At 29.8% G+C, this 9886-nt stretch overlaps 1 pseudogene; it reads right to left on the reverse strand.

Moving 5' to 3' along the window:
* Nucleotides 1–8039, reverse strand: LOC143084198 (transforming growth factor-beta-induced protein ig-h3-like; annotated as a pseudogene).
* Between the last annotated feature and the right edge of the window lie 1847 nt (nucleotides 8040–9886).

Below are 9886 nucleotides of genomic sequence, written 5' to 3' on the forward strand. Positions count from 1 at the left end.
AGTTCTCATATTTTATTATTTTGTCCTTTCTATGTTTGAGTTGAGAGATCCAACACAAATAAGGTGATGTTACATAAAACTAATGCATATTTTTTTCTTCATTTAAGTTTGATTATACAGATTACCTGATTGTACCTATATACAAATGATAGTTTTTTATACTATTTATAAACATGACAATCAATAAAGAAGATTGTCAAAATATGTAAGATCTTATAATTAACCCAATTACATATACAGCTATATTGAATTCAATTTGTCTATTTAATCTTAATGACATACTTTTTCATTAACAACATTGTACGGAGCTATTACTAGATTTATTTTATTTGACTGGGCGGAGTTTAAGAAGTTCGCTCATTTAAGACCAGTCCATCTATAGACAGGAGTTTTGGGATAAGCTCATCAATGAAATGTCCAGTAATTCGTCCCATATCATACAGTCAGATCCTTTGTATTTGCGTTTAGTGACACTGATTAGTGATTAGAATTCAATAAGTATTATAACGGCAATCATCCTTATTACACACATCTTCAAATAGACTGTCCTTATGCAAATCAAAACATAAGCTCCGCCCGATCAGTTGAAATAGCATTGTTAATACATATGTCCAGATTATACTAGTGTAACTAGCACACTATTGTCAGTTATAAATTATTTTCCAAATCCAAACGTAGTCCTGTGTTTGCGTGGAATAAGCACATGATCAATCACGTGAACTATACCATTTGTAGCTGGAATATCTAATTTTGTCACGTGTGCATTTGAGTTTACTACAATTCCTGTATCTGTAAAATAAAATGTACATTTCGTATATAAAAATTAGCTTTTATAAATCAAAAGGTTTTTACGAAAATTTCATCTCGGCTCAAATGTCTTTTGTTGTAATATTTTTAGTTCTGTTCCTCGTTTAAATATTTACTACAAGGTATACATGAGTTAAAAAACTACTAGTTTATTCAAAACACTAATGCATACATATCCCGTTGTACATAGATAACATGTAAGGAGGAAATGTAAACCATTGATATATAATATATAAATTTATAGATTCTAGCTTTCGAAGAAGTTTTCGGTGCACTTGATACCAATAATTTGGAAGGCCTTTAATATGTAACATTTGAAATCTTCAACTCTGAAATGTATACAATTCTTATTTGTTTTATTTTTGTTATCTGTTTGTGAAAAACCTATAAACGTTTTCACTCCAGTAAAACATATATTTGGATTTAACCCAGCTTCCGTAAAATTTATTGAAACTCACCTGACACACTTAGTGTAATATATTCCGATCGAAGTAACGTTCCTCGAGAGAATCGGTTATATAAACCAGATGAATATTCTGTATGTGCTACTAAATGATATTCCAAAACATCTGTAATACAACTAGTAATGATTTAATAATATCTGTTGTTGGTATAGTGACATCTTATATGCTTTTATCGCTGATATTGATTGATTTCAAACAAACACAAAACACAAAAAAAAAACCCACCCAACAAAACATTTCAGATATAAAAGGATAGAGGACAAATAATAGAAACAAACAAAAAAGCCATTAAAAAGGTTTATATCGTCTTGTTCTTTCATCTGCTAACCCTCCCATAGAATAATAGACCATAATGCGGTTAGATGGGGTTAGGTTGGGACCAGTTTGTAGTTTTCTATGCTGTGTTTCGTAGGATCAATTGCATTTCGTCGGTGTTTTGCCATGGCGTTTTTTAGCATGTGTGACTTACGAGTTTTGAATTTTCTTTTAAAATTTAAGTTTTAAACATCTCCATCTTTAAAAATTGACTTGTTTAGTGCCAGAAAATGCTAGTACGTTAGTCTAGCTTACATTGGAATGATTTGATATGTATGTCTAAAATTTAGTCTCCATATAAAATCCTGTCCACAAAATTAAATAAATAATACAGTTTTACAGAGTTGCTAATTAACAAATACATTTATTCAACATCTACATGTATTGATATTTACCTATAAGTAGTTGTGTATCACTACTCAATCTGCTTGTAACATTTGCCGATAACCTTGAAAATGCTGCATTAGTTGGTGCAAATAGTGTTAAAGGATCAGCTGTGTGTTAAAATGAAGCTGTCGTTGACAATTCATAGAGATTATCACGATAAAAAAATATTTATTGCCAAAGAAAAACACATTTTTTTCGTTTTTCAGTCATTCCCAAATAATGGGTACAATTCGAATGTAGACACTGTTAAAAAATAAATTTCAGCTGAGCAGAGAGAGCGTGCCGTTTTCTTCTGTGTCTATATCTAGTCTGTCACTTTTTAAAGTTTTACTTACACCATTTTAGTTGTTTTCAAGTTTTAGCATTTTTTGTAAGACAAGGTAAGTATGAACGTATCGGAGGTTAGTGTTGTATAAAGTCACCTTAAAAATTGCATTAGATAAAAACACAAGATGTAAATCAAGGCCCATGTGAAGTGGGTTACATTTATCACCATAACAAAATGATTTATACGTATTATTCTGTAAATATTGAAAGCAAATACCAATTTTAAGGTATGAATTAATATAGCGTTTAAAAAATATTCAAATTAGTAGTTTTCACAACTTATTTAGTAATGAATTTAAACTAATGAAATGTTATGTTGTATAGTATTCTAGTTTCATAATACAGCTTTCCAGGAAAAACCCTATTATATATGTTTTGAATCACTGGTATGTATTTTTTATGCTTGTAAATCCACACCCCCATCTTTGTTACGGAGGTTAATATCAAACCAGTACCTAAATGCTGATACATAGTTGCACTCAACTCTTTAATGCTGGCTTTTCTAAACAATTTATTGACATTACAAACTAAAAAACTATCAAGTTATATGTTTCTTTTAGTCAAATGGACTTGTTCTTGTCGAAATCTCCCAACCGATTCATGAACTTTCACTCAGAAATATTTTTACCTGAACCGAATAATGTTAACCTTAATTTTATATTAAAAGTTACCAAAAATTAAAAAGTATTTACCATATTAGAAAAAAAATATGATTGTTCACTGCCCTTATATTATGCTCGACTATGAAGTTTTTGAGTCAATTAGTTTCAATTCGAAAATTTCTATCCTCCATAACGACAATTAAAACCTCCATAACGGACAATTCCAGTTCTTACCAACACCAAACATATAAATGAATGTAAATATTGGAATTAAATGACAAACAATACAACAGAATTAAACATTTTTCTTAGTAAATCCTTAACGAAGAAGAGTAAAGTCCTGTTAGAGAAAAACACTTTTTTTCCTTAAATTTCTATCCTCCGTAACGTAAATCAATGATGTCTTCTATGATTGACATCACCTTTTGATATTTATTAGTGATAATTGATGGACTGATTTGGTATCTATAACAATGTACAAGAATTTCAATTGTAATGATCGTGTTTACATGCATGTTTGGATTTTTTTTTATTTGCATAACCTCCGTTACATTGATGAGTCCTAAATAATCTTGAAAATGTTTGCTATACACAGCTGTTAAAGTTATGATTGTCGTCGTATTTACACAAGTTGTGTTGTAGACTATTTAATATCTAAGAAAATGGCTGATATAACGTTTATAAACGTTATAATGTTGCTCACATAATAGGGAAAAAATAAGTTCACCTACCTCTCTCAAAGCAATAAAATTTTTCTCAATATCTGTATTTTGTTTGTCTGTTTCCTTTATAATAAATGCTGTCTGCTACAAATATGACTTTTGGCAGTGTCAGCAACCGCTGATACTGATAAAAAAAGTCTGACAACGTAACTGTAAATAACTGTCACGGAGGTTATTAAAACGGAGGTTAGTTTTATTTTCATTATACATGGAAATATGTAACAATATTGTTGAGTTCCTTTCTCAAAACTAAATATTGAGAAGCTTTATGGGTGCTTTCAATGAAATAATCATTATTTTCAGTTGTACTTGGTTAGTACGTTCCAAAATACGCGTTACGTAGGTTAGATTCTTATATGCGACAATCGAAAAAAAGAGAAAAAGAAATTTTTTTTTATTTTTCGTTTCATTGCAATAAAAGTTAAAGGCAGGATTTTAAAATTTGATGTATCAACTTTGCTTAAAGTTAGTTTGGGCATGTTATCCAATCATATAAATATGTTTTGACTGTACCTAAAGATACGTTACGGTAGTTTATACGTTTATCGGCGACATTGGTTAAATGGGTAAATCAAAGTGTATATTATAACTTTTGATTCTAAAATATTTTTGTGGTTAAAAATCAATATAGTGTCAAATAAAAAGTGTAAATCTAATCATGATTCAGATGAAATTAAGTATTTTAATTCACACCGATATTTGGAGTTTTTCTTGGCGACATTCGGAATTCGTGTGATTTCCGTATTTTGAATAGCAAATCACACAAATATATTTACGATTTACATCACAAAAGAATATGATTTTTTTTAGTATACATATTAATCACTTAAAACACGAAAAAGATTATCTGTTACATATATTAAGCTTGCATTTTGTGGTTATTTGTCGGCGACACTGTAATTTTGTAATTGTACCCATTTTTTTGGGAATGACTGTTTTGCATTCCATGCTTCAACAATATAATGCAAAGACGTTTCAATCAAAATAGTTTAGGACAAAACAACAAATAAAGTAAAGAGGTTTGCATTCTTTTTAATGTGTGTTTTTTATGAACATATCATATTATAATTTAATTTTGGATGTAACGCGTCTTGTTTGTTTGACGGTGTTTTGTTTATCAGGGTTGCGTTAAATATCGTAGCGTTACATAGGGCTACATAGATTTATGACTATTGATCGTGTAGCTAGCTTAATTGCTACATAGATATTGATAGCAGCTAGGCTAGCATCTCGTTCAGTAGACAAAAATCTACATAGCCGCTACGATATTGAACGCATCCCTGCTCATAGACATAATTTTGTCATTTGACTGTGACGTAATCAACGTTTTTTCATGGTTTACTCCGGTTTGAAATTGAATTTAGAATTAAATTATAAGAAATGACTGTAATATGTTTTATGTCTATTCGAAATAAGATAAAAACTGTGGTGCACACGATAAAATAACTTGTAAAAAGGTAAAGGAGTAGGTTCAGTAAGACCACGATTTGGCCCCAAAATATAGCAGTTTTACAAAATTGTTAAAATGTAAATTTTAGGTTATTTATAGGAAACTAGAATGCTGTTGCTACATAAATATGGGCATTTTTTGACAAAACAATGTACACATATCATGTATATCGGGGACTAGCATCATTAAGTCATGCTAAATTACTGAAATCTTCATAATTTTAGCATATTAGTTCAATTTTAGACGGTTTTCGTCTTAGATGAAAGTGGCCGCATTTGTGTTCATTCTTTATATTGAAATGTAAGTTGTATTTGATGATAATAGATACCATTTATAAAGGTTGAGGAAGAACACGAATGCGGCAACTTTCATTTTGACAAAAACCATCTGAAAAGTGACATTGTTTGGCATATTTGATAGATTTTTCATATTTAAACTTGAATCGGAGGGTTTTAAATTAGTAAATCAGTTAAAATCTTTCATATAAAGTAATGGAATCAACTGAAATAGACACTTAGGTTAAAAAGTGTCTAAAATCTTTCGTCAGATGAACTTGAAATTTGAGGCCAAAGTCGGCCCTTACCGGACCTACTCCTTTGAAAAAGGAAAACATTATACACGATACTAACTTTGAATAAGCCCTGCAATACTTGCTTTCTGGAATAATGACAACAAAGTGCTTAGATCTTTGTTCCTTGATACGAGATCGGTAATTCCTCCGGTAGGTGGTATCATAACTTTGTCAATAACATGGACGATTCCATTCGAAGCATCCACGTCATCAAAAAAATTTAGAAATTTTGGCACCTTCAACTGAGACTGCCTATATGAAAGATGAAAATAAGAAAAGTTTCAGTTTAATCATTAGTAAAATTATGCAATGCAGTAAAAATGTATTTGGATACGGAAAGAAGTCAATAGCATCAAGAAGTTAATTTCTCACAATAAAGATTTAAATTGCGCTATCATTTTTACTAAAAGTAGAAAATGATCAGTTTTATATGTATATATAATCTCGGGAATTCTCAAGCTAGAGAGAAAACAGTACGTGTAGCAATAGATCAAGATTGCATTTCAAAAAACAGATAAACTCATTACACATTGCAATCACAGTCTGCAAACAAAATATAACGTAGTCAATAACTTTATAAACGGATAGCACTTACATTGTTATGACTGTATTTATTGAATCTTAATTTCATTCCAGCAACCGATTCTACTGTTTGCTCATCCTGCACATCATATTTCCTTATAACTTTATTTGTCAGGTGGTATAACAATATGGTGGTAAGAACGTTTTTATCAGAAAGGAGTTCTTGTTCTGTTCCAAGAGCGTCAAATGCAGCATTTGTTGGTACAAAGATTGTGTATGTTCCTAAAGCAAATTATAAATAGCAATAGGGTTTCTTGAAAAGTAGAAATTTTTCTCGTGTAATGAAAATAGTAAAATTTACAATATTAACTAAACCACTTGGAAAAGACAAAGGGTGACAAGGAATGACACACGAAACCATGGCAGAAAGACGGGTAACAAGAAATTCGAAGACGAAAGAACTACAAGGGAAACTTATAAAAACCATATCACACAGACGGAAGACGTGAAGAGTCAAATTTGGAATATCAACAAGAAATATAAGGCGTGAGTCCGTGAAACTATCGCATTGATCACTAGATTTCAAAGTCAGTTGTTAATAAGCATTTAGCCTGTAATAACCCTCTATTAAGGAAATGAACAAAAACACAAGTCTCAGAATATAGTAAAAATTAGGAAAAATGAATATTTGTATATATCATTATTATATGTGCTGATATACAACAATAGATTAACAAAAAGAAAGGTCATATCTATTCGGACGGAAACTCTGCGATAAATATTTTACTGAAAGATTGTATTGATAACAATTAATTTATATCTAAGGTATCGTTTAGGCAGTTTAAATCTCTCTACAATCAAGTAAAAGTATGAAATGGCCTATATCTGTACTCGACTGTACTGATGTTTCCTCGACCAGTTTGAATTGGTCTGACTTTTACTTGATATTACTCGACCCCAGTTTTAACCGTACTCGACTGTACTGATTTGTACTTGACCCTTACCTTTGACATTGAAATAGTCTGAACTATTACTCGACCAGTCTGAAACAGTCTTAACCCGTTCTCGACCCTATTTTCAGTCTTAACCATACTTGACTAAAGGTCTAAATAATACGCGACCTGTCTGAACCGTACTTGACCAAATAACCTCTACCTTTTTAAAATTCTAACTGTTAAAATAAATTTCTTTTTAACCGACATGACAACAGCCACACTAAAATAAAGATATATATAAAACAGATTTTTTACATCCTTACATCATTCTCAAATTGATCAAATTATCTAATGTAAAAAAAAATATTTTATTAGTTTTAACGTTTGAGAGTTTTGCTTAGAAACAAATTTGTTTTACCTAAAAACAACAGTTATATTGAGGGTAATAAAACCCTATTGAGGTGCTTTTTTATCTTAGTTTTCCTAAAAAAAAAACTACATAGGTTTTATGTTTACATACGATATTAATATAATTACCTTTTGTATCGGGTACCAACAGCCAACAAAATCACTTAAATTGTTTAACCTTATATTAGAAATATATATTTTTTTATAATTTGGGATAAATTGTACATGATATATATGAAATTGAAAAAAGAATAAAAATAAAGAATTATAGAATTTAATAAAATTAATACAATTGTTTGTGTGATTAGTGGTCAAGTATTAATTAATACCTCTTGCTTATGGCAAACTCATTAAACAGATCATACCTGGTCGGTTAGTGTGAATTTCTAAATAACATTCATCCAAAATTGAAACATTCTGTGTACAACTTAAATCGTAAGACCTTTTTTAATTCCCAAGTTATTCACGAGTCTAAGAAAAAAGGGGATTTTTACCTGTAGAACACACCTGTACTGAGGTAGTTATACATTTAAAGTGTCTCCAATTTTCATAAAAATTATCTAAATTTAATTGAGATAAATCTCTTTTTTTAAATTATATTGGAACACATTTCTGATTTTAAAAGGTTATCAAGGATTGCTGTATGGAAGCTTTATTATAATGATTATATAAATTCATGGTTTTACAGAACAAAAATGTCATTTAAAAATTTATTAAGTTGCTTTATACTATTTTACATGTATATATATCTTATTACAAAAAATAAAATAATGCATTACTCAATTAATCTATATATGCTCAAGTTTAAATTATGAAAATTGTCTAGTTATATCTGAAAGATTCAAAGCAATTTGAATAACATGGAAATTATAATAAACTCATCATAGATACCAGTGACAATTCAGTTTTAAGATGATTTGATCAGCTTGTCTTATTTTCTATTTTAAAGGTAAGATATATTTGCAAGTGTTAATAAATATGGTGTTGAAGTTATATATGTTTATTTTGAAATTTTTGGTTTAAATGCTACAATGGATACATTTATATTTATAAATTGTTGTTTAAATTTCCAAGATAAAAAGCTGTTCCTAAATTGATAAAATACAATAGATAGATACAAAAAAATATTTTAAGTTGATTCAGACTTTGTCCAGTATGGTTCAGACTAAGTCGAGTATTGTTTAGACTAGGTCAAGCATGTTTTAGACAAGGTCGAGCATGGTTCTGACGTGTGTTTAAAATGGTTAAGTACTGGTTCAGACTATTAAAATTGTTCAGACTACAGTCGAGTATTATCAAGTAAATTTCAGACTAATTCAGATTGGTCGAGTAAAAATCAGCACAGTCCAGTACAGATATAGGCCATTTCAGACTCTTACTGGTTTGTATTGTTTGGATTAATGTCTTTTGACAACACACTATTTTGGTTTGAAATATCTTCTTACAATTTCAGATTTTTCTATATACAAATTATATTATGTTTCTATTCAGAAAAAGAAAAATGTAAATGTTTATCACATATTTGTTTATATATGCAATAGATGCTATAGCAAAGGAAAAACGAAACAATGAAACTAAATCCATTACTGTGGTCACAAAAAAGAAGAATACAAAATTAAATACATGAATAAATAGTGCATAGATATATAAAAAAAACCAGATGTGGTATGATTGCCAAATGAGACTGCTCTCCAAAAGAGACCAACCAAAATGACACAGATATTAACAACTAAAGGTCATCGTACAGCCTTCAACAATGAGAAAAGCCGTTACCGCATCGTCGGCTATAAATGGCTCCAGCATGACAATGTAAAACAGTTCAACTGAGAAAACTAACGGCCTGATTTATGTACAAAAAAAAGAACGAAAACCAAATATGTAACACATAAATCAACAACAACCACTGAATTACAGGCTCCTGACTTGGGACAGGCACATACATAAATAATGGGACAGTGGTATAACAGTACAACATAAGAACGAACTTTAAAAATTAGTTGAAAAAGTCTTAACTCATCAGATGGACAAAAATACAATTGGAAGTGGCCGTTCTACACTTGTTTTTCAATAAATATATTCATATATATTTTTACCAATGTAAGTGGAACATTACAGGATACAACAAGAGGAGCTTGAACTCTTATTTTAATCTCAATTTAACAAGCATATTTGGAAAAAAGAAATACAAGTTAAAAATCGTGTTCTTCTTAAAATTCTTTTGTCACACGATCATTGTATTTTGAGCTCTACTTGTTGATAGGGCATACTTATTATTTGCAGAAGTCCTAAATTTTACTACACTATTAATTTGAATACAATGTATAAAAACTGTTTGAACAAAAATATTGAATTTCAAGGAAAATGCAGTATTTCATA

Source organism: Mytilus galloprovincialis, chromosome 7 (assembly GCF_965363235.1).
Source record: "Mytilus galloprovincialis chromosome 7, xbMytGall1.hap1.1, whole genome shotgun sequence".
Lineage (NCBI taxonomy): Eukaryota > Metazoa > Mollusca > Bivalvia > Mytilida > Mytilidae > Mytilus > Mytilus galloprovincialis.